Genomic DNA, 24,551 nt, shown 5'->3' on the forward strand with positions numbered 1-24,551 from the left:
ACACCACTGATTCATCTGGAAAGGCAGTTTGGAGTGCTCGGCAGAGGGGAGACAAAGATGGCACTGAGCTATAAGCAAATGAGGGGTTGCTACTGGTGACTAAAGGGTGGACTAGAACCTTATGGAGGCTAAAGTCCCTTCAAAATTCCACAAGGGGAGAAGGTAGAGCTGATGGTAGGAAGAAATTGTGCTTGATGGAGGGAATGACCTTGGTGCTGGAAAAGAAGGGAAAGGATGAAACTGGAAATGGGATAGAAAAGTTAAGGGTCCTGTCGTTCAAGTGTGAAAAGGCCCTTTACTTGAGGAGATAAAGGAAGGCAGGTTTGTGAAGTATCTTCGAACGTGATGTGCTGAAGGCAGAAAGTGATGAGGTGCAATGTTTTACAGAAGATGTCTAGTCACGGTAGGTGGGAGTTAAGGAGTCATGGTCACAAGAGACACAAAAGATTCTACAGGTGCTAAATATCTTCAGTAACACGTAAAAATGCAGGAGGAACTCAGAAGGTGAATCTGTGGAGGAGAATAAACAGTTGATGTTTCTAGCCAAGAAACAATCCCCTCAGTTTCCTCCAGTGCTTTAGTTTTCCCCCCATTCTGGTGGCCCTCTCAACCCTTCACCTCTCCTTCCTGCCCTCATGACCTACCCATCTCCTCCTTCCAGTTCCCCACATTCCATTGTCCTCTCCTATCAGATTCCTTCTCCTTCAGCCCTTTACCTCTTCCACATATTATGTCCCAGCTTCTTACTTTATCTCCCCTCCCCCACCCACCTTACCCCTCACCTGGTCTTGCCCATCACCTGCCAGCTTGTACTCCTTCCCTTCCTCCCACCTTCCTATTCTGGCTTCTGCCCCCTTCCTTTCCAGTTCTGAGGAAGTGTCCTGGTCTGAGGCGTCAACTGTTTAATTCCCTCTGTCGATGCTGTCTAACTTGCTGATTTCTTTTAACATTTTGTGTGTGTTGCTAAGGGTTTATAGTATTCTGCTGCTTTAGTGCTGCTGGTCAAGAGTGAAAACTGTATTTAGAATTCCCCATCATGAAATACTGTAGAGCTATTACATCTAACCTAGAGGGTAGCTGGAGTTCCAACTGCTCAGAAATATCACATTTTCAGCTTTCTGGAGTAAGGCTTGAACCAACAACTTTCTGAATAAGAGGTGAGAGTGCCACCAACTGATCATAATCAAGAGCTGGTATTTTCAAGGCAAACACCTAGTTGATAATCTCATTAAAGAAATTACTGTGGAACACAGCAGCCAAAACATTAATAGGTTTTCAGGTAGGACACTGTATGCCAAATGGGCTCTGCATTAGTAGAATTTTAAAACAGTAATTGGGTAGCTGCCTGCTGAATAAACTGGAGAAATACTCTCAGTGGCCACTTTATTGGGTACCTCCGGTACTTAATAAAGTGGCCATTGAGTGTATCTTCATGGTCGTCTGCTACTGTAGACCATCCACATCAAGATTTGACATTTTGTGCAGTCAGGGATGCTCTTCTGCACACCACTTATTGGTGTAATGTGTGGTTATTTCAGTTACTGTTGCCTTCCTGTCAACTTGAACTAGGCTGGTCATTCACCTCTGACCTCTCTCAATAACCAGGTGTTTATGCTCACAGAACTGCCATTCACCGGATTTTTTTTCACACCATTCACTGTAAACTCTAGAGACTGCTTTGCATGAAAAACCCAGCAAATCAGCAGTTTCTGAGATACTGAATCCACACCAACAATCATCCCACAGTCAAAGTCACTTACATCACATTTCTTTCTCATTCTGTATTTGGTCTGAACATCCAGTGAACCTCTTGACCACGTCTGCTTGCTTTTGTGCATTGAGTTGCTGCCACATGATTGGCTGATTAGATATTTGCATTAACAAGCAGGTGTACCTAATAAAATGGCCAGTGAGTACACTCAGAGCTCTTTGTAAAATAAAAACAACATCAATTATGGAGGGACCAGTGAAGAAGCAGAATGGGATCTCATGTGTTTGTTGAATGCAAGAGATTCACCAGTGCACAAATGTTTGGAACTATAATGTGAGGCTCGGACTTTACCTACAGAATTAGTGATTGAAGCAGAAGTTATGCAAACTTTCAAGATTAGATTTGATTTGATAGGGAAATAACAGGAAAGGCAGTAAAGTAACATGGCAACAAGGCAAATAAAAAATTGATTAGAATTATTCGTTTATGTGACAGGCAAAAACATCAGACACAGAGTGGTAGGACTGTATAGTCTTTTTCCATTTATTTTTCTATTGATTTGAAAATGAGAGCTCTTAGTAGTCAGTCTATTATCAGCATTATGTAAGATTACATTGTGCCTACATTGTAGTACATTGACTGCAGAAGCACTCACTTACAAAACAACTAGATCCAATAGTATCAGCAAAACCCACTGGAATCTCTAATTCAATTTCTGTTATTTTCTCATTAGAGGAACTAATGAAATATATGAGAAGATATTTAAGATTCTTGGTACTGGAACCAAGAAAATCTTAAAATTAAGACAAGTAAAGAAATGCTTTTGTGAAGTTAATGACAGTGGTTTTTACTTAAAACCCTATCTAATAAAGCAGGAGACGGGAGATAACTTTAGACAAGATTCTTTATTCAGAGAGCTGTTAGAAATTTTAAGAGGAAATTTGAAAAACACTGGAAATCAATAAAGATAAAGCATTATCCTGATAAATCAGTGTGGTATTGCTCAAGCAAAAACGTGCACAGATATGATGATCCCTTAATTGTCCTTGCATGCTCTATATGCCTATTGTAATACGGTTTCAAGAGAGTCTATACTTGGATTCACCTATAGCATATGGCCAGCCAAATGTTCATCTATTTCTTTCCTGAATGAATTAATTCTTTCAATCTTAATTCCTTTTTCAGGAGCCTCTGAGTCTGCCGTGATCTGAATAGCAAAATTGTAGGTATACTTTGGGAGACGACAAGAACTGACAGGTAATATATTAAAAATCAGACTGAAAAGGAGCCAAATAAAACCAACTAACACTAAAGACTATTATTTGTTTCCCATCAAATACTGACTATGATGAGGTCAAATATCAAAACTGCTGCCATATAATTTAGAAGGAATACTGGAAGAACGAACATACCACTTATACACAGGAACTATGTCAATGAGAAAAACAAGAAGCGCAAGTATACTCAAATACAAACGTTTGTACATAGTGCTTCTTGGAGCTAGAAAATGTGAATAAGTTAAACCCAAGAAATCAATTAAGCAGCTCAGATCAATTTAATCAATTCCAAATCCCAGCCAAGAATAACAATAATGCTGTGAACTGTCGTGTTGCCTATTATGGCAAATGTCACTGATGTCACTAATGGTTGATTTATATAAAGTCCAAGAACTCGCCATCCAGAATGAATCTGGCTCCGTGCTGGCTCACCTAAAGTGATTTATAGTGCATAATCAGGTTGACATTATCCTGATGTGAAAAGCATGCATACGTTGGGGTTGATAGGTTCTATTAATTTTTTAAAAATGTAAATACAAACTGATGACACTAACATAAATTTGAATTGTAAAATCAAAGGGATAACTCCTCATTCCATTGAAAAAAACAGACAGCAAACCCAGCCCTTTCAGGAACAACATGACTATTTAGGTGAACACACCGCCCCTTCACAATTAACTGGAATAACTTTTAATTATCTCTTTCAAAGAAATTATTTAGACTTCCTACAGATAACACAGGTTCATATGCATGAAAATAGAAGTGTCTTGCGATGGATAGAGTAGGCAAAATTTCAACAGACTTTGATCATCTGTGTAATTATTAGCCAACAACTCTGGTATGTAATAAATACAAAAAAAAAAGCTCTGTATGCTTTCAACATTACATATAATCTGAGTTTTGGTAATGTATTTACCTTGAATATTTTCCAGTTCAATTCAGTGTCTAAAGTATTGACAATCTCAGCCTGATTAATATTCCTTGAGTTAATGTTTTCTGATTTACAACATATTTGGCTCAACATCGACTAGATACACCCACTTGAAGCATGCCTAATCAATCAACATTGATCCTCCAAATAACCACATTTAAATGGACTGGCTCACTAGCGAATGTCTCCTGCAAATCACAGTACAGTGGATTGGAGATAATTATGTTTGAATAGTTGCTTTTTAAAGTCTCTGTATCACTAAGAATTACAACAGTATGTATTGTAGGAGATGTGAACTTACCATGGCAACTGATGCAAGGTTAAGGATTTCTGATGTCACTGTTCCTCAGTTTCTAGCAAACATAGTCTTTTAAAATGGATATAATTCTGCAAGAGCACACACACACACACACACAGAATGCTGGAGAAACTCTGCAAGCCAGACAGCATCTATGGAAAAGAGTAAACCGTCAATGTTTTGGGCCAAGACCCTTCATCAGGATGGATGATTCTACTAGATACTTGAGAAAATCTCCACAGAAAGGTGCCCTGATGAAGGATCTCAATCATATAGTGTTAACTATCCTTTTGCTTCCACAAATACTCCCTGGCCTGCTTAGTTCCTCTAACAAGTTTGATTTTGCTCCAAAATTCCATAACCTACACTGGCTCCATTTTAGTAAAACTGTATACATCAACCAGAATTATTTTCCCTGTTTGAGTTTTCAGAAGAGACATTTGCATATACTCATATCTAAGTTATATTATTACTTCTCCTTAGGGACTCCCTTGAAGTCAGGACTGACTTCTTCCAGTCATATTTTATAGGTTGTGAGATTGCTGATTGTACCTTTGAGGTTCTACATACTCTACCATAATGGAGCCCATCCAGGATGGACAGTGTACTCTCCTTCCACATTTCTCACATGGTTTCCACATCCTTCCTCACTATAGGAAGGATGTGGAAGCATTGGAAAGGGTACAGAGGAGATTTACCAGGATGCTGCCTGGTTTAGAGAGTATGCATTATGATCAGAGATTAAGAGAGCTAGGGCTTTACTCTTTGGAGAGAAGGAGGATGAGAGGAGACATGATAGAGGTGTACAAGATAATAAGAGGAATAGATAGAGTGGATAGCCAGTGCCTCTTCCCCAGGGCACCACTGCTCAATAGAAGAGGACATGGCTTTAAGGTAAGGGGTGGGAAGTTCAAGGGGGATATTAGAGGAAGGTTTTTTACTCAGAGAATGGTTGGTGCGTGGAATGCACTGCCTGAGTCAGTGGTGGAGGCAGATACACTAGTGAAGTTTAAGAGACTACTAGACAGGTATATGGAGGAATTTAAGGTGGGGGCTTATATGGGAGGCAGGGTTTGAGGGTCAGCACAACATTGTGGGCCGAAGGGCCTGTACTGTGCTGTACTATTCTATGTTCTATGTTCTATCATCCTGCTGTAGTGACTAACAGTGCTTAATGGCTTCATGAATGTCTCTTCCCCATCTTGAGTTGCAATGGTTAATGGGAATGTCACATTTTTTGCACGGAGACTTCAGGGCATGTTGTTAGTAACAGAGCTCAGAATAGGATGCTTGCTTAAGAGCACTGGTGTTAAGCACGTGAGATATGGAGGCCTGTCACCGGTGCTATGCCACAGGTATTGGTGCTGGATCCTGGGTCTGTTGTTATTCATCATCTATATGATGAAAGCATGAACATGGTTTATAAGTTTCAAAAGTACATTTAATGTCAGAGGAATGTATACAATATATATGCTGAAATGCTCTTTCTTCTGAGCCATCCACAAAAACAGAGGAGTGCCCCCAAGGAATGAATGACAGTTAAATGTTAGAACCCCAAAGTCCCCCCCAGCTCCCCTCCCTCCTGCACATAAACGGCAGCAAGCAACAATCCCCCCTCCCCCCACTGGCAAAAAATGCGCATCGGCACCCGCCACCAAGCACTCAAGTGTGAGCAAAGCAACAGCAAAGGCTCAGACATGCAGTTACCCCAAAGACTTCGCGTTTCACCTGGTATTCGACATACCACGGGCTTTCTCTCTCTCCCTAATAAGGGAGAAAGAGATGTCTCCATTTTACAGTGGGAGGGGAGACGTAACAAGCAACTCACTGGTTTATGATGTTAAAAGTATGTTGCATTGCTTTTTCCGAACTCTGTGCCCAAAGATTTCGGGTCTCTGGGCACATAGAAATAGATCTTCTGACTCCTCTGATGACACACCGATCCCCTGCCGTGACACCGACCGCCAACCCGCCCGTCTCCAGAGCCACGAAATCTCAGTCCTCTGAAGGCAAGCTGAGCACTTAGCCAAGCCCTTGGTGCGCCGAATAACAGCCAGTCGTGAAACCCCGAGAGCAGGTCCCATTCCTGCAAAGAACCGTAGTCAGCATGTAACTCCAGGTCAGGGTCTTCAAAGGAATCCAGAAAGGGAAAAATAGAGATATTAAGGATGGAAATAGAGCTGTTTCCGAAGATGCAGGCAAAGGAGTCGCCGTTAGGCGCCATTAATCCTCCTAAGCTCAAGGATGACACCAAAATTGTTCGTATGGTAGTCAATGAAGGAGGTTATCTAAGATTACAACAGGATTTGGATAAACTGGGGAAGGGGGCCAGGGAATGGCAGACGTAATTTAATTCAGGTAAGTGTGAGGTGCTGCAATTTGTTCAGTTAAACTAGGGAAGGATGTACACAGTAAATAGTTGTAAAACATGCCTAGGGGTACAGCTCAATGCAAATGATGGCATAGGTGAACAGGGAGGTGAAGAAGATATTTGGCATGCTACCCTTTGTCAGCAGTGCACTGAATACAGGAATTGGAATGCCATGTTACAACTGTACTTGAATGTAATGTTACAACTGATCATGCTTGGAGTATTGTGTGAGGCTCTGGTTACCCAGCTATAGGAAAGAATTCATTAATCTGGAAAGAGTGCAGAAAAGATTCATGAGGATGCTACCGGGACTGGACAGTTTGAGTTATAAGGGGAGGTTGCATAGACTGAGATATTTTCTCTTGTGCATATGAAATCATAAGACCATAAGACATGGGAGCGGAATTAGGCCTTTCTACCCATCAAGTCTGCTCCACCATTTGATCACGGATGATTTATTTTTTCCTCTCAACTCCATTCTCCTGCCTTCTCCCTGTAACCTTTCATGTCCTTACTAATCAAGAGTCCATCGATCTCCACATTATATATACCCAATAATTTGGCATCAACAACCATCTGTGACAATGAACTCCATAGATTCTCCACCCTATGGCTACAGAAAGTCTTCCTCACATTTGTTCCACAGACACAGCCTTTTATTCTTAAGCTGGCCTCTCTGGTCCTAGACTCCACCACTACTGCAAACATTCCCTCCACATCCACTCTATCCAAGGTTTTCACTATATAGTGGGTTTCAGTGTGATCTCTCCTTATCCTTCCAAAGTTCTGCAAGTACAGGCCCAGACTCATTAAATGCTCCTTATCCATAAATCCTTTCATCCCAAGATCATTCCAGTAAACTACCTCCAGATCCTCTCCAATGCCAGCACACCCCTCGTTAGGTATGGAACCCAAAGCTGCTCACAATACTGCAAATGTGATCCCAACAATGCCTGAAAAAGTCTTAGTATTACATCCTAGTTTTCATATTCTTGACCTCTTGAAATGAATTCTAACATTGTATTTACCTTCCTTACTACAGTGAACATCGAACAATGCAGCACACTGCAGGCCTTTCTGTCTGTGATGTTTTAAACTACTTGACAATCCATGCAATCCCTCACGTCTACATAGCCCGTAACCCTCAATTTTTCTTTCATCCATGTGCTTATCTAAGGTTAAAGATAAAAGACTGGCTTTATTTGTCACATGTACATTGAAATACCATTGTTTGCGTCAAATCAAATCATTGAGGATTGTGCAGGGCAGACTGAAAGTGTCACCATGTTTCCGATGCCAACAACTTACTAACCCTAATTGTACGTTTTTGAAATGTGGGAGGAAACCGGAGCACCCGGAGAAAATCCACACAGTTACAGGGAGAATGTACAAACTCTTTACAGTCAGTGGTGGGAATTGAACCCCAATCTTACAGCTGGTTCTGTAATAGCGTTATGCTAACCACTATGCTACCGTGCCACCCACTTAAGCATCTTAAATGTCTCTAAATTTTTTCCTCAAAGTCTCTAAAAAAGTCTTTTAAGTGTCTCTAATGGAAGGGCCTCAAACACCATCCCTGGCTGTACATTCCAGACACTTAACACTCTCTGAAATCCCTGCAGAACACCACTAGCCACTGGTAGCCAAATGGAGAAGGCCTTCTTTATTCCCATTCTTTGTCTTCTGCCAGTCAGCCAGTCTTTTAACCATAACTGCCAAACTATGTAAAGGCTCTTTTGAGACAGACTGGTGAACATATAAAGGCGTATAAAGTCATGAGGGGGCAAAGAGAAGGTGCCTTTTCCACAGGGCACAGGAGTCTAGGGTGGCGGGGTGGAGATACATCTCTACCAAAGGATGTGTTCGGGGCTCCTTCCCTCCGCTAGCCTGAAGTCACCCTTGCACAAAGTGCAGCATCTGCTTAGCTCCCTCCCCCCACACACCCGATCAGGATCATGCGAAGCCATGGAAGGAGGTAGATATCACAAGTCCAGTTTATGCGACCACTGACACCAGGCAGGCAATCTCCAAGGAATATTGATAATGGCTGGGGTCATCTGTCTCGTAAAGACGCTGCCCAGAAGAAGGCAATGGTAGACCACTTCTGCAGAAAAATTTGCCAACAACATCTAGGTCATACAGCACCGCACATAATGATGATGATGGGAGTCTAAAACCAGAGGACTTATACTGAAGGTGGAAGGGGAGAGATTTAAAATAGACCCAAGAAAAAACATCTTCACAAAGAGGGTGATAAGGTTATGAAGCACGTACTCAGAGGAAATGGTCAAGGCAGGTATAATTACAATGTTAAAAGACATGGATAGGAAATGCTTATTGGGAAATAGGCAAAATGCAGACAAATGGAAGTAGTTTGGATTGAAATCTTGGTCAGCGTGGAAGAGTTGCAGTGAAGGACTGTCTAATTCTATGAACATGTGACCTGCCCAAACAGAGCTCGCTGAGCCTAAACACGAGGAAATCTGCAGATGCTGGAATTTCAAGCAACACACATAAAAGTTGCTGGTGAGTGCAGCAGGCTAGGCGGCATCTCTATGAAGAGGTCCAACCCAATCTCAGTGCTGGGAATTTGGCCCTGGAGAGGACACAGATGGTGGAATAGGCCAGTTTCATGGGGGACAATGCTATTGGCATATTACCAGTCCTTTGAAGGGGCAGCTACTCATTGCCCATGGTGCAGAGGGTCAGTGCTGCTCAGTAGATTAGGAGCTTGGTGATGGCTAGGCATCGAACATTCTTTCACAGTCTATTGAAATCGAGGACTGCAGCAAAGACAATGCTGTAAAGTAACGCAGTGTGGGGTGGAGAGCAATCAAGCCTTGAGGGTTTTGAACATAGATGGTCTTGAGAGCACAGGGGAAAATAGGAGGCCTCCTATTTTGAGGCCTCTTGGCAATGACCTCACAGGTTCTTCATGATCCAAGCGAGCAACCACTAGGATATCCACATCACTCACACTGACGGGGGCTGATGACTGCCAGACTGCACAGCACCTAGTCCAGCCTGTCCTCTTCGTCAACCTGATCTCTAGGTGTTGAAATACTGCTTTAGGAAAATCATTGTCAAAGGTCTTAAGCACTTGACGAAGAAAGTTCTACTTAATCAGTGCCTCAGTGGGAACTTAATAGTTCCCAGCCTTCAGGAGTGCCAGATTTTTCACAGTCCCTAAGTCCACCACAATTAGCACTTGAATGGAAAATGAGAACAGTGGTGTTATGAAATCGGCCAAGAGTTCCTGTCGCTAATTAATGAGAAATGCAAGACATTGAGATGACATGACTCAGGAGGTGACACAGACCCACAGGCATACAGCTGAGGTCCAATAAAGAAAACCTGAAATCTAACAGAGCACAAGACTTGCAGAAAAAAGTCTGGCACAGATTTTTCAGTACTGTGAAGGACGCACAAGCACATATCCCACTGAGATAGATTACATCCTTCACTGCTGACAGTAGTCCCAGCTGAAGAGATGGAGTTTCCTCAAATGACAGGCAGTGTAGAGTCCTGCTGAAGGTGAACACAAACACAAGGCCTTGTCAATGTTAGTTCTTCAGACAGGTCATTTTTCTCAATACCCTCAGACTGCTTTCTGAGCATAACTGTTTTGTCCTCAACAGACCATACTCTACGTAATTCCATCCAAAATTTTCTGTCTGAAGTTGATGAAGCTCCAACAATTAAAAAAAATCTTATACTGTATGTAGAACCTTCCTAAGTGTGACCAACAAGGAAAGGCGTGCTACACTCCTTCAACGGCTGCCCACCAGCTTCTCGTCAGATGGGCAGGGATGAACTGCAACTACTATGCTAATACCACTGGGCCTGTAAACAATATTAATTCTTCAATACAGGAAGGCACAAAAGGGTGTGAACTTGGTATAACTACTGGGATTGTGCGCTTCTGATTTTTGGGAATAAAACTCAGCATACTGAAAGCACCATTCATAGATCAGTGAAAATATGGCATTATATCTTTAACAACCACTTGAATATAGCCAATGCAAAATAAGGACCAAGCATGCTTAGCATGGAACTTTTAATAGAAACTCAATAAACAAAAAAGAGGCAATACTTTAAAATGGAATTATAACATTAAAATAAAAGACCTCATTAATAACATGGAGACACAAGAGTTGCTGGAATATGGAGCAACAATTTAGAGGAACACAAGGGCAATGTTAAGTTAGTCCTGACGAAGGTTCTCGGCCTGAAACGTCGACTGTACCTCTTCCTAGAGATGCTGCCTGGCCTGCTGTGTTCACCAGCAACTTTGATGTGTGTTGCTTGAATTTCTAGCATCTGCAGAATACCTGTTGTTGGCAATGTTAAGAGTTAGGGCAATGGCACATTATAGTGATCATAACATAATCGTATTTTAAAAGCAGAAAAAGGCAAAGGAGAATAAAAGTAGAAGTGCCTGTATGAAGTTGGCAAATTTGAGAAAGATTTTAAAGGGATTATTTCCAGATTAATTCAACAAAAGGTTGGCACATTAAGCAGAGGATGTGGAAAATATTAATGCCCAAAATAAGTGGCACCCAAGAACTTGGAATTAACTCTGGCTCATGCCTATGAATCAAATACCAGGAGGTGAGCACACCAATGGCTAATACTCTTGGATGTCTTTACTACAAGTGACGAACGGGAATTTTCTCATCTGCAATTCTTAATTCTGTGCACATGTGGAAAAAGGAAAATGGCACCAATTTCAGGATGATTTAAGTATGTGTATTTCGGAGATAAATATATTTGAAGAACAGTGTGAGGGATCACATTTTGGTGAGAAAACTAAGATTGCATATTAAAAAATAAAAGTCTAAATAAAGTGATTAAAGGAACAAAAACTGAAAATAACGAAAAATCACAATTTCGGTTAAGGTGGCCACTCGAAAAGCAGATCAGTCACTGCGATTCCGTTTGGAAGGAATAGAATTGAAGAGTAGAAAAGTTACATTAAATTTGGGTTCACCCTTGCCTAGATCACACAGAGAGCAATCTGTAAGGTTCTGTCCACTGTATTGTAAATGAATATTGAGACACTGAAGAGGGAGCAAAGAAGATTTGCAGGAGTTCATCAGTCACTGAAAGCCAGCATGCAGGTACAGCAGGCAGTGAAGAAAGCTAATGGCATGCTGGCCTTCATAACAGGGGAATTGAGTATAAGAGCAAAGAGGTCCTTCTGCAGCTGTACAGAGCCCTGGTGAGACCACACCTGGAGTATTGTATAAACACGATGAATTCTGCAGATGCTGGAAATTCAAGCAACACACATCAAAGTTGCTGGTGAACGCAGCAGGCCAGGCAGCATCTCTAGGAAGAGGTACAGTCGACATTTCAGGCCGAGACCCTTCGTCAGGTTAATTCCTGGGATGGCGGGACTGTCATATGTTGAAAGATTGGAGCGACTGAGCTTGTATACGCTGGAATTTAGAAGGATGAGAGGGGATCTGATTGAAACACATAAGATTATTAAGGGATTGGAAACGCTGGAGGCAGGAAGCATATTCCCGCTGATGGGTGAGTCCAGAACCAGAGGCCACAGTTTAAGAATAAGGGGTAGGCCATTTAGAATGGAGTTGAGGAAAAACTTTTTTCACCCAGAGAGTGGTGGATATGTGGAATGCTCTGCCCCAGGAGGCAGTGGAGGCCAAGTCTCTGGATGCTTTCAAGAAAGAGATGGATAGAGCTCTTAAAGATAGTGGAATCAAAGGTTATGGGGATAAGGCAGGAACTGGATACTGATTGTGGATGATCAGCCATGATCACAGTGAATGGCGGTGCTGGCTCAAAGGGCCGAATGGCCTACTCCTGCTCCTATTGTCTATTGTCTATTGAATCGAAAAGATTGGGCTGACTGGGTATGACCTAGTAATCTAAGATAGATTAAAAAGACAATTCATGAGAAATTTTTAATTTATAGTGGTGAGATTGTTCAACCTATGACTAGAGGAAATAGAGTGGGCATATTTATGGGAAAGTTGATAAACATATGAGGTGAACAAAAGGAAAAGAAAGAAATGAAATGTAACAGTAGAATCTGATGCCAGCACCTATAACTGTGCAAATGTTATTAAAGCTGATGATTGGAAATAAATACATCGACAGAAAAAGATGAAATGTGCAGTATTTACAGCAAACACAAGTAGATTTACCATTTCAGCATTAAATTAACTGACTTTCAATATGCTTTCATCTAATGAATGCAAAGTATAAATAGAGAAAAAGTAACTGAACTGGAAAATGACATTTGACAAATGTAAATTAATTTTTTTATGACCAAATGGTTATCACATTAAGCACTATGGAATCAAGTAAAGCTAAGGTTTTATAAATGGACACACTGTTTCAACAGCAGCTTCGATAAGGTTAAACCATAAGGTTCAGAACTTTTCCAACTAGAAACAATTGCTTTGGCTGTCAGATGAACTGACAGATATTGTGGTTTAAGATTAACTTCATGGAATCAACTCCTCGTTAAGATCAAAAATGTAAACTCCATTTTCAGTTCAAGGTTATCTAATACTGACTATCTACCTCTTTCCAGTCTTCCACCAGTAACATCTTCATTGCTCCAATTGCCTCACTGTTTATTGTTTTGCCAGTTTATTGCAGATATCAAAATCAAGCACTGATCTGGAAAATTGCTTTTAGGAATCAGATTAAAAAGGTTCCTTCCCATACCCTTGATAAAAAGTGAACATCTGTGTCCTTAGATGAAAAATTATCTGGCTAGTTTTGAAGTAGCCAGAAAGAAAACAGTTTAATGCTGCAAATGCGCAATGCAGTCCATTCTGCAGCATACACCATTAGGAAAGGCTTTTTCCTCTTAGGTGCAAAGGATATACATCTGATTACCACTCTGTAGGGTCTCTGATACCTCTTCAAGGCTCACTTACTAATTACATAGCCATACTACTTGCAGTTGGTTTCTCCAGGCAATTGCCAGTGAAATCAGTGCTCCTTAATAGCAGAAGCTCAATGGGATGCCAAGCAACTAGATAGATCTGTGTTTTTCAAGCTGGAGAAGAAGCACTTGAAAGAAAATTTTAAACATATATCAGAACATTAAAGATTTAGAGAAAATTAACCTAAATTTTACATTAATTTGGAGGAATAGTTCTAATTGTTAAAAGGTAGTTTTAGGACTGAGAACAAGAACTTCCTCACCATGTAATCAATATATGGGATAAACTTGGTGGTTGAGGGGAAAATGCTGGAAACAATTAGAAAACTGCTGGAACCTACAATGCAGATAAGATCAAGGGTAGTGTAGTCTAGTAGATTATTTGAAACAGGTTTAAAGAGAACTTAATTTCCCTTTCTATGTGAGAAACTAGAAATCAATGCTGTTGATGCAAAAGTGAAAATCCTTCAAAACAATTAATGCATTCCTAAGAAAAAAATAGTTGGCAATCTCATGAGATTTTGTTCTCTGATATTTTAGTGCTGGTGTTAACCCCCTTATCTTAAATTAATTGATGCCATTAGTACATTGGCAGAAAGACATATTTGTTAAATAATTGTTCAATATTCATAATCTGTTATCCTAAATTGCCTAATTGCTTTTGTGACTGAGAAGTAAACAAAGTAAATAATACTTAGAGAAAGATAACCCCTCTAAAAAATTAGAAGCCAGAGCTTTATGATGTAATCTGACCATATTTGATATGGTAGAAATCAGTTTATAACCTGCAACATCCTAGAACAATGGCCTCCAAAGCCAATACAATGAGTAACTGATGACCTTTTAGCCAGAAATCCTGTAAACCATTAAAGCAAAATAATTATTTTCAATCACCCTGAAAAGAAATCTATCTACAAACCGTATATTACTGAGCATTCATAGTGCTTTGTCACAGATGGTAGATTAAAATACTTAACACTGTTAATATATTACTTACTCTACTTATGGAAGTATGATTATAAAGAGCAAGCAACAGAATGATCCATCATGATAATATCTACCTTATAGATACGTACGACAGTAAAGTATATCAGTAAACCATGTATCCACTTTGGATACCTTACTTTAATTTGTGTAAATCACAGAACAGTTAAGGAAATGCACCTAATTAAGAACATAAAACATAGGAGCAGAATTAGGCCATTTAGCCCATCGAGTCTGCACTGCCATTCTATCATGGCAGATTTATCATCCCTCTCAACTACTCCCTCCTGCCTTCTCCCATAACCTTTGACACTCTTACTCATCAAAACCTGTCAATCCCCACTTTAAATACACCCAGTTACTTAACCTCGTTAGTCATCTGTGGCCATGAATTCCACAGATTCACCACCCTCTGGCTAACAAAATTCTTCCTCATCTCTGTTCTAAAGGGATGTCCTTGTATTCTGAGATTGTGCCCTCTGGTATTCACTAGAATTCAGAAGTATGAGGGGTGACCTCATTGAGGGGCCTTGATATGGGGATACGAGGCGAGAATGTTTCCAATGGTGGGAGAGTCTAAGACCAGAGGACACAGCCTCGGAATAGAGAGGTGCCCTTTTAGAATGGAGATGAGGAGGAATATCTTTACCCACAGAATGGTGAATCTGTGGAATTTTTTGCCACAGGCATCCGTGGAGATCAAGTCTTTATGTATATTTAAGGCAGAGATTGACAGGTTCTTGATTGGTCAGGATAAGCAGGGGTACGGGGAGGAGATTGGTGTTGAGAGGAAAATTGGATCAGACATCATGAAATAGCAGAGCAGACTCGATGGGCCAAATGGACTAATTCTGCTCCTATATCTTATGGTCTTATGGTCCTAGACACTCCATCTTACCCAATACCTTAAAAAAGGTTCTGATAGCACAGTAGCAAAGAGTCTATTTAATGGCATGCTGTCTTTAGACAAAGATCTGGGAATAATTATCTTCTGTTTTATGCTGGAATTTTATTGTTTACACCTTGGTAATAATTAGTATCATAGACATCCAATGAATATTCATTTAACAGACAAATCGAATGTAAAAAAATGCATACTAGTCACGTGATTCTTTCATATCCTTTAAATCCAGTGAGTTGAATGATCTGGTCTGACCTGACAAAAAATACAATAAAAGTAGATTCAAAGTTCAAAGTATGTATACTATAAATAACCTTGAGAGCCGTCTCCTTACAGGCAGTCACACAACAAAGAAACCCAATAGAACCCAATAAAAAAAGAAGACAGTCAAACACTCAATACACAGAGAAAAAACAAATCATGCAAACAATACAAGTAAGCAAATAACTTCTGAACTGAAGTTCATGAAAATGAGTCCACAGTCATGAAGCCAGTCATCACTGCAGCTGGTCCAGGAGTCCAATAGTTGCAGGCCACAGCCTCATTTCAGTGCAGAGCTGAGTAAACTTCACGAGCAGCAGGATGGACACCGGCCCAACCCTCACCTCCAGCCCAACACCGACCTTTTCAATTTGGCCTGGTGTATAAATCGGCCATACCTTGGGTCATTTCTCGGTCCTGGACTCGGGCCCTCCCTCTTCAATATGTTCTTGGGCCTGGGCCTTGCTGCTTCAACTCAATCCATACCTGACCTTTCCAATCTGGCCCAGCACTTAAATCAGCCGAATAGTAGATCGTTTCTTGCTCTTTGGCCCGTACCCCACTGCCCCAACTCTGCCTTGCCTTGGTTAAGCCACTTTGAATCACCTCTAAGTCCGCTCCAGAAATGGCCAAACATTGGCTCATTCCCCACTCTCGGGCCCTGATTCAGCCCATACCCACCACGCTGCAACCATCCTGCACCTTTGAGACTTCAGTTCACACTGCAAAAATGCCAAGTCGTACAGACCATTCAGAAGGTCAACTCTGAAAGTGAAATTACAAACTATTGATTGGGTGATCATTTGTGAGAAAAAGTATGATCAATAAAGTAGTTAATAGTGTTGTTTGCCACCAACAAGTCATCGCTGTGCTACACCAGTGCCACCTTAAACCAGAAAGCATTCAATAATATCTTTCTAAGAGGAATTTGATAAATACTTTTCAGAGCTAAATTGATGAGGCTACAAAGAAACAATAGGGAACTGAGACTAGATGGAGAGCTTTCAAGGAATTAAGGTAGGTACGCAGGTCTTCTATGTTGTGTGAGTTTTTGATGGATGCCACAAAGGTCCAATATAACTTAATGCCACAGATGAAAAACACTGCCCATTTTGCATAAATGCCAAAAGGAAAAGATCTTTTTTCTCTTAGACACCTTTGTGACAGGGTCCTGAATTACCCCTACAAACTGTGCTTGATCATCCCGATGAACTGTGCTTTTGAAAAGAGAGAGAGGGAGGTGCTCAACAAGACACCTTGTTAAAAAGAGAAAGAGAGAGTTATGTAACACTGACATCTTGTTTTTAAGAGAGAGAGAGAGAGAGATGAAGACTGCTTGGAGATGGTGTTATGATTTTTCGGCAGGTTGTTTATACTTTTAAAGGATTTTGGAGGACAATGGAAAGATCGACGGCATCAGCTCATCTGAAGACTCAAATCTCTCCCTCTCTCTCTCTCTCTCCATCACTACTCAACTCAATACCATGAATTGAACTGAACTTTACTCATTAGCATAAGACTAATTACCCCTAGACTTGAAGAAGCTTGGTTTATATATATATTCCACACTTACTTATATATAATCATTGCTAACCTGTTTGATTTATCTGCATTTATATTACTGTATTGCATAGTTACTAATAAATATTATTAGTTAATAACAATACTGGACTCCAAAGTGTTTTCCATCTCTGCTGGTTCTTTAACCCGTCACGGGGTACGTGACACCTAGGATATACATCTTATTAGCAGGGTAGGACTTTTGCAATGAAGGTAAGGGCTCCTCAGGAGTTTGTAGGACAGAGGAACTTAGGAGTACAAGTACATGGTTCTCTGAAAGTGGCATCACAGGTAGGCAGGGTGGTGAAGGAAATGCATGGCGTGCTGGTCTTCATCAGCAGGGCATTAAAAAGGATGTTATGTTGCAGATGCTTTGGTGAGGCTGCACCTGGAGTACTGTGTTATTTTTTTTGCTTAACCCTGTTGTAGGAAAGACATTATTAAGCTGGAAAGATTGCAAAGGAGATTTACAAGAATATTGCCGGGTCGTGCGGGCCTGTGTTATAGGAAGGGTTCGGTCAGACTAGGACTTTACTTCTTGGAGCACAGGAGACTGAGGAGTGACCTTATAGGGGTGTATAAGATCACAAGGGACACACGGAGGGTGAACACACCCCATCTTTTTTCCAGGGAAGGAGGATCAAAAACTTGAGGTCTTAGTTTGAAAGTGACAGGGGCAACTTCTTCACACAAAAGGTAGTGCATATGCATGGAATGAGCTGCCACAGGAAGTGGTGGCTTTCTGTTAATGGCATTCAGAGAACACTTTAGTTCATCATCTTCAACAGCCTTAACCTTAACATCCCCTCTAGATACCTTCTTAATTATCACTTTCTCAAAACCAGTCACAGAATGGTCATATCATCATGCCAGTGAACCAAGACTAAGTTAAAAATGCCACTTCTATAAATGGTCCAACCAGAAAATCATCATAATCATTAGAAATTTGGATACGGCAATAACATACTTAAAATAATTCCCATAGATTGATTAACTTGTCCTGCTCCTTTGATGTTACATAAATACAAAGGCTTCTGTAGTATAAATTGTGAAATAAGTCGCACATCAGTGACAATATATAACCAGATTAGGTAACATTTTTTTTAAGACGAACATTGTGATCTCTCACTTTTCTTTTTTTTTGCAGCACACGTGCCTTAGATGATAGCATTCTCACCTCTGAGTCAGCAGGTGAAAGGACCCAGGGCACAGGCATGAGCACAACATTCCAGACTAAACAAACAATGGCATTCTGTGTCACTGGAAGGTCAGGTAAGATCTTAAACCAAGACCCCATCTACATTCTCAGGCGTGACAGTACTGTTTGAGGAGGAGAAGGGAGTTTCCCTTGTGTTCTGTCTAATATTTAGCCCTCAATCAACAGTACAAAAGCAAAGACATTATTGGAGATTTGTTTGTAGCACCCTCCTGTACGCAATTTGGCTGCTGCATTACAGAAGTGACCATGTTTTGTAAGTAACTCACTGGCTGTGAAATATTTTTGGGATATTGGGGTGGCTGATTTATAAATACAAACCTCTCCTTTATGAATGGAACAGAATGTTTATGATATGTACAGTAGATTTATTGGCAATATTTTGTGAAATATCCACAAAACAAAACGTTTTTGGTTGGCAGTAATGTCAAATCCCATAATCAAAGAGTTAAACTGAGCAAACAATAATGAGAACATTAAAGTGCACACTCCTGAAAATCTAATTTCTCCTTTAAAAATTTCTTCACTGATAGATCTTAGTGGAAAAGAAAATGCTTCCGAGCAAGCAGAAAAACGAAACAAAACAGCCTGAGTGGAAAATGTAATTTGGCAAAGCAAACAATCAACTCAGTGAATGTCGTTGACGTGACCTTGAGGAGAGCAGCAGGGAAGTTGTTCTCAAGGTAATCTGTCAACTGAATGTTCGGAGTTGAACAGTACAGACGTCGCCTGCCCTGTAGTGTGTGTTGAGAATAACCCCGACTAGGTGCAAGCTTCTTGTTAACTACATGCCGAAAATTAAAAAAGAAACAGCTAAATTTGCGCTACTTCTGCGTTCAAACGAGTTTCTTTTGAGGAATGTCAAATTATGTGAAGTCATGCGAGTGGAAGTGGACAATGCAGGTGTCCTAATTTATAGTCTAACAGAATGGCGTGTTTTGGTGTTGGGAAATGCAACCCTTGCGGAGGTTAATCATGTCAATAATGCTGGTGAATTATGGTGGGCGGTTGTTGTGGGGCTCACTCTTTGCATGGGCGCTCGGTCGTCATTGTGGCATGGCCGAGAAACAACTGTCTTGGCTCAATTCCTCCTAGGAGTAAAGCGCTCTGAGTTAGTGGCGTCACAACTGCTCGTTTCATCCTGTCTGGATCTCTTTGTCTCGAGTGCTGCATGTAAGCGTGCACAGGTTGTTTAAAGGAATATCTGTGCGGTTCGGGCGGCCCGCTTCTGCAGTTGGCGTCGAGAGGAGTTCGGTATCCCAGTGAAACATCCTTTGGCTCTCTCACAAACAGCTCACGCTCACACGGGAACTCATTGGCTCTGCGCAAGGGCGGAGCGGTGACATTTCATTCTTAACCGCCTTGGCTTTTCCAGCAGGGGAGAGATCCTAGAATGCCCAAAGAGGCTGTTGTCGTAAGGAAGTCGACGCTGTAAAATTATCTCGTTTATCAAGGAATTTTGTTTTGAATAACAATGCCTGAATAACATTTCGTTCCAACCAGCACACCGAATGCATCGTAAAGTACACTGTAGGAGTGGCGAACTGGACGAGACCAGAAGTATTTGGAGTCCATCCAGTAGAGTTAGGAGATGAATTCACGCTCTGTCTTGGCAGCAGCGCGTCGGACCGACAGCTCTCTTGCATTCCTTTTGCAAACGCCCCTCTCCATTAGTCCTCTCTGTCTCTCTGAAGCAGCGTCGACCGCCAGAGCTGAGGCCGCTGCTCCCAGCTCGGAGGGCAGGTGCTCTGAGCTTTTCCCTCTGGCCCCGACGACGTGGGAACTAGACGGAGATTTTCTTCAGTCTGGATTTCTGTCGAACAGCAATAGGTTTATTTTAAATGTTGTTGCAACCACCCTTTAAGTCGGGGCGAAATGATTAACTCGCTCTCCTAATGTTTTACAATAAAACCTCCACTTTTCTAAAACTTTAAGTTTGATTTTCCTATTTTATTTTATCTGTAGCGTCGCCCTAAACCACGCACTGTTTCTTACCTGAACATGCAGGTAAGTAATAAATTCCCCGGTTACGGTATATCATTATCAAGATGGCCCTCAGTGAAAAGCGGGAGGAGAGTTAGGGAAAGGCTGCACACGGCGTCTGTTGCCTACCATCCTTCAAATGTCCTTCAGGCATAGCCGCTTCCAGTCTCTTGGCTGAGATTAGAATCATGTGGGACAAAACTGTTGCATAAACCCAGCTAAAGCCACTCCGCATTACGTCTGCAACGTGATGCTGACTTTAAAAAGTGTTGCACACTAATTTCTGGAAAAGCAGAAAATGCCTGACATAGTAAAGTTAACCATTTTAACCTCGACACAGAAGCTTTCTGATCCCTTAGCTGTTTCCCGTTTTTAAAGAAATACCCTTTATGGCCTGCATGCAAAGTTTTAAAACTACAAAAGCTTGTCCACGTCATTTGGACTCCAGCAGAAATTCCAATATTCTAGTTGGAAGCTAAACGCCTATTCACCGAGATAAAAACAAAGCTGCAAATACTGGCAAGGTCAGACAGCATCTGTGGACAGAGTAACAGGGTTAATGTCTCAGATTAAGGTTTTTCTATTGCTTTTCAGTGATTTACTCAGAGAAATTAGGTTGCTATTGTTTATTATGGTGAAATAGCTATTTATATTCTGATTTTTCTGAAGACTCTGTACAAGTCACAGAAGACTATCGTTGGAAAGGTCACCTCATTCCCTGAGGTTTGGCTATTTTGCTGCAGCCAGCAATATTTCATTTATTTTTGTAACCCACTTAATTCTTCTGATGTGAGAAATGAGGTGTGTTGGGTAGAGAGACAGAGGCAGGAGCTGCTACACCATTAACTACTGCAGTTCAAATTCCAGGGCATTGCTATAACAGATATGTTTGGTGATGATTAACAGAAGTCATCATGAAAATATGCATCAATTATTACAGTTTGGCTGAGCGATTTCTCTTCTACTGCTCTGTGCGAGAAAAAATAGCTGGAATGAGGCAGCCTGAGGTGAGAGAGCCTTCCTCCTTTGCAATCTTAAAGCACACCGGGAAAGGAATTGCAGATCTGAAACCATATCGTGGTGCAGCAACACACCCTAGGAAAGTATCTTTCAGTCCTATCATAATTGCATTTTACACAAGCAGATGAAAGGCACGGCCGCTGAGCTATGGTGCTTTTATTCATGTTTTGTGCTTAATGAGGAGTCATGCAATTTTTCTGGATTCATCATTGTAAAATTCCAGCAATTTAAAAATTGCTTAGCAGCTAAGTAGGGTGATTTGGAGAAATTGTAATACATCACTGAGCCATTTTGGGGAAGACAACAAAGATTGGATAGTCGGAACAAGTGGAGATAGATTTGGGTGTGATAAATGAGTGATGGACCTGTACTTTATTAGGCAGTGCAGTCCTGAGATGTGATGCCATCTCACTCTTGTGGCAGGCGTACAGAGGTTAGATATCTTCCAGAGGAAATGCAAAATCTCTCAGTCTCATGGAATACTACAAAGCAAAATGAGAAAAGCATGATTAGAGAAGATATAAATTGCTAAATTAAAGTAAATGGCAGGGTGTAAGATGTCCATTTATATTACCCAGCTGAAGAAAATCATCAGTTCTCACAATGCAGGTTGTTACTTTACGCCTCTGCCAGTTGGAAAGTAATGTAGCAAGCAATGATAGCTCTGAGGCCTTCCTCTGTCTGTTAATGCATTCATTGCAGCAACAACTCATAAGGGCAAAATGAGACAATCTGAGCACCCTGCCAGGGGTGGTGGTAGAACCAGGTACATTAAGGGTATTTAAGATGATCTTGGATAGGCACTTGGGTGATGGAAAAATGGAGGACTGTGTAGGAAGGAAGTGCTAAATCGTGGAGTAGATTTAAAGGTTGGCACAATATTGTGGGCCGAAGGGCCTGTAATGTGCTATAGATTTTCTATGTTTCTATATTCAGCGAGTTGGGTAGCACCCATGAAGAGAGAATTAATATTTCAAGTTGATGACCTTTTACTGAAAACCTGAAAGATTAGCCCTGTTTTTCTCTCCACAGATACTGCCAGACCTACTGAACATACCTAGCATTATGTTTTAATTGCAGATAAACTACTGTCATTCACCCTTTCTAAATACCATATTATAGTCAGTCATCAGAGTAGCTCAGCTTTTGAATTTACTGTTTGTGTTTTGATCTTTTTCCGAATGCATGAAATTTAGAAGATGGAATTTCAGGGCATTTTATCCATCAGTGAAAGTGTGGCAGTAGAGAGCTCATGGCCCCAGCATTCTAATTTCCAGAATAGTCTATGACTTATTTACATACTTAGATTGAGTACAAGGGTGGTATACTGCTGCCCCACTCTCAGTAATAGATAAAAGATTTAGAGTATTTTGAAACCAACCGGCTCTGCACACCAAACTATTTAATCTATTCTGAGATTAATTTTGTCTGCCAACCATGCAACTGGCACACGTCCTTGGGAGAGAGCAGTGCGCAAAATTCCCTGAATTACTCAGGACATCCCTACAAGTACATGGTGCCAAAGCTACCAGCAAAACTGGGAATAGTGGTCAAGCAGCATATTGACTATCTCTGACCCAACTCCTCCCAAAACCTAAGCCTGAGATATGTTCACTTACTACCTAGCAGATTTGGGTTATCATTCTAATTGTGTAAGAGTACATCTACCTGGACTACATTCTCCCTACTCGCACACCCACACCAAAGATTTGCGTCCTGTGCATTTATAATGTCCTCTGTTTACTGGTCCATGGAACCTCTCCCTTATAAAGGAATATTTCTTGCAAGATTTCTTTCTGTTGAAATTAAATTTGGAAAAATTACATGAAGGAGTTCAAGTTTATTATAACTACCTTGTGCAAATGTTTTTCAGGAACCTTTCTACATAAAGCAAGTCATAGAGTTTTTTTTAATATAAATCTTTTATGTAAAACTTTACAGATCTTCTGTAAACTTTGAGTCAAAGAGGCATACAGTATAGAAACAGGACTTTTGTTACCACAAAACTCCCCTGCCTCCATGGCCATACCGACCATCACGTCATATCTATACCATATCATTTACCAATACTTGGACTACAGCCTACAATTCAAGTTCTCATGCAGACAGTTCTTAACTGTGGTGAGTACCTGTCTCTACCGCCTTCATAACCAATTTCCCTAGGGATCAATAAAGTATGACTATGACTATGCTGTGCATTCCAGAATACAACCACAATTTGGGTGAAAAAGCCTTCCTTCATTCCCCTCTATATTTTGTACTTTTCACTTTAAACCCATGCCCGCTGGTGCAAGACTCCTCTGCTATAAGGAAAAGTTTCCAATTATTTACTGTATTTACAGAGAACCTTAATTTTACATACGTACCTCCATCAAATCCTCCCTCAGTGAATATTGGCAGCCTGTGCAATCTGGGAAAAAAGTGATGTTTTATTTGGCTGCAAACATTAGTAACTTCAAGCAATAACCGGTCTGTTCTGTTTAATATTACTAAATATTTAGATGGAAAATTTCTTCTTGATATGTTAACTATCAAACAATTAATATAATTTATACCATTTCTTGCATTATCTGCTCCCAATTCCAAGTAATGATCACAGGCAGAAATTTACACTCACTTATGGATTGTTAATAGTTCATGTTACTCTATGCCAAACTGTTTGATTGGTTCCAGTTTCACTTGTCTTGAAGCAGCCAAGACAGGAATATTGGATGAAAATCAACAATGGTCTCTATCCTGGCTTTGCAAATAGTTCTCTGACAACATTTGCACTCATGGTACTTAGGAATTTATTTTTCTCTTAAGGAAAGAAACAACTGGAGTACAGATGACGTTCATATTCCTATTCTGATGTGTGGTGAACAGATGAAAAATACTTAAGGAATTTGCCTTTGAACAAAAGTTTAAAGCAATTATTAAATTGCCACATAGACTTGTGAAGCTGAATATCTACTTAAAAGTCATATGGTTTGCTCACAGTGAGATAATTTTTTACACAAAATCTAGTGCTGAGCTATCTTATTATCTTTAACATAAATTGTTTTCTTAAAGCTAATATTCTGACAACAATTTCAGCTTAAATGTTGTTCGGTGGGGTTTTTAAGACTTTTTAT

The 24,551-nt window shown here is 40.7% G+C and overlaps 1 long non-coding RNA gene across 2 annotated transcripts; it reads right to left on the reverse strand.

Annotated features, from left to right (window-relative positions):
• Positions 1-10,720: 10,720 nt before the first annotated feature.
• LOC140199025 (uncharacterized) lies at positions 10,721-20,584 on the reverse strand. Of its 2 annotated transcripts, XR_011886313.1 has the most exons (3): positions 20,431-20,584; positions 15,596-15,653; positions 10,721-10,919 (listed from the first exon to the last, which is right to left on the reverse strand). It is a non-coding gene; the product is annotated as an uncharacterized lncRNA (long non-coding RNA). The 2 variants fall into 2 exon arrangements; XR_011886312.1 differs by lacking the exons at positions 10,721-10,919; positions 15,596-15,653 and adding an exon at positions 18,969-20,248.
• Positions 20,585-24,551: the final 3,967 nt, after the last annotated feature.

Source organism: Mobula birostris, chromosome 6 (assembly GCF_030028105.1).
Source record: "Mobula birostris isolate sMobBir1 chromosome 6, sMobBir1.hap1, whole genome shotgun sequence".
Lineage (NCBI taxonomy): Eukaryota > Metazoa > Chordata > Chondrichthyes > Myliobatiformes > Myliobatidae > Mobula > Mobula birostris.